Source organism: Hyperolius riggenbachi, chromosome 10 (genome assembly GCF_040937935.1).
Source record: "Hyperolius riggenbachi isolate aHypRig1 chromosome 10, aHypRig1.pri, whole genome shotgun sequence".
NCBI lineage: Eukaryota > Metazoa > Chordata > Amphibia > Anura > Hyperoliidae > Hyperolius > Hyperolius riggenbachi.
In genome coordinates this window covers 116,069,301-116,071,503 of record NC_090655.1, presented here as the reverse complement: position 1 = coordinate 116,071,503, position 2,203 = coordinate 116,069,301, and positions in this window count along the sequence as shown.

Below are 2,203 nucleotides of genomic sequence, written 5' to 3'. Positions count from 1 at the left end.
GAAAACATAGTCAGGGACAGATTTGTACTTTACAGTGCCCAAGGTCCACTGTCACCAACTGCTCCCCCTCCCCTTCTGTCCAACACCCTGACTAGTGATAACTGGTTTAAATGGGCTCCCCTCCGTTTTGCTGCTCTGCCCCCCATTCAGCAAAGAAGCAGTGCATGCTCTGTCCACTCCATGTAATTTTCAATCCTGCCTGGCTGTAAAGCAGGCGATAGCATTCTATACATGCATACTTCAGAAATGGCGCTCATGTATGAGCAGTACTTGTCCAGTATGCATAACCATAAAGTATGTAGTCAGAGCCACAAATAGGTGACAGGGCAGCACAATGGAGAGAAGCCCATCCAAAACAGAGAACATGTAAGTAGAAGGATCCCAAACTACACATGCTGGCATAGATGTAGTGTCAGCTCAGGTGTCCTTTAAACAGTGAAAATTTAGCACTTAAAGTGGATCCGAGATGATAAACTAACTATAACAAGTAACTCGTCTATATCTATTTTCTAAAGTTTAGATAGTTTACACAGCAAATATAGCTGCAAACAGCTTTAATAGAAAATGATTATTTCTTCCTGTGCTACAATGACAGCAGCCATGTTGTTTGTAAACATTACACAGAGGCAGGCTTATCTGTATCTGTATCACTAAGCCTGTGAAAAAAACCTAATCCCCCCTCCTCCTCTCTGCCTCTGAAAACAATGGCTAGTAACACCTCCTCCTCCTCCCGCCCAGACTGAGCTCCCATGAGCCCTTGCTACTGCCAAGGCTCTCTGAAAACCTGTGGGCGTGGTTTATTTAGTTTATAGGGAATTAGAGTATTAAAACAAAAAAGTATTTTGCTTGAGGAATGCCCTGTAAACAATAGGAAAGAAACACAATTATGCAATGAGTAAAAGTTCATCTCAGATCCACTTTAAGGCAGGGCAAGAAAGGACAGAATTTTGAAACAGAATAATACCATTTAACGAGTCAAGAAAGAGTTAAACTGTAGCACACAGAATACTGCTGTCATTCACTAGGAAAAAAAAAACAAAAAAAAAACAAAAAAAAAAAACCCTATACATTTAACGGGTATCAGGTCTTTAAGGGAGTTATCAGCCGAAATAAAAAAAAATGAGCTTTACTTTCATACTCTAGGTTTTCTTTTCATTGATATTCAATTTCAACTCGCTATACTTCCCTGAAACAAGATACAAGAGACTTGAAATTTCATCACTCATGATTATTGACTCTCTAATTCAAATAGTTAAAATTAAACCATGATCACTCTCTAAGGTTGTATTCAAGCTGTCCATCTACGCCTAGATTATAATATATCGTTAAAAAAGAAAAACGTGTTTCATTATCTGTGATCACACTCTCTGTATCTACTTATGCTTTTGAATACAATAAAAATAGTGTTAAAAAAAAAAGAAAAAAGAGCTTTACTCACCTGGGGCTTTCTCCAGCCCCTTGCTGCCAACTGTCCCACGGCGATCTCGACGCTCTCCGCTGCCATCCCGGGCTCCCCGCATGGTGCAGAGGCTGACCGCGCCGTCAGCCTTACTGTGCCTGCGCGAACTGCCGCTGTCAATTGTCGCCACGTGGTCCGCGGCACACTGCGCAGGCGCAGTAGTTCGACGTGGGAAAATTGGCAGCAAGGGGCTGGGAAAAGCCCTAGGTGAGTAAAGCTCATTTCTTTAATTTCAGCTGAAAACTCCTTTAACAGCATCTGACAGCAATGAGGGGGAGAGGAAAGCAGCACTGATAATTTCTGTCCATGTATGTAAATGTGTGCATGAAAAAACTCACCAAACTCAAGAGTTCTGCTACTGTAATCCTCCTAGCACTTCTTACAGCAGCTTGTATGTCCCCACTCATCATACAGAGGACAGGATCATCATGTGACAGCAGATGCTGACTTTCATCACACACACGAGGAAGTGAGAGAGATGAAGGGATCTCTGGAATTCAGGCAGAGCAGAGCAAAGCAGGGAGAGAAATTATTTACTTTGACATGTGACCTCTTATCTCTCCAAGTCCTGCTCCCTTCTGCTTTTTATTGCCTGAGACCATGGCCTTTGTAGCCGTCCCAGGAATATGGCCCCGCTAAAAAGTAAAAATCCTGTTATAACACAGCTTTCCATCTTTATAGAAACACCATTAAGATTAGTGAACATGTCTAAAAAATAATAGAGGACGATACAACATTGTTTAT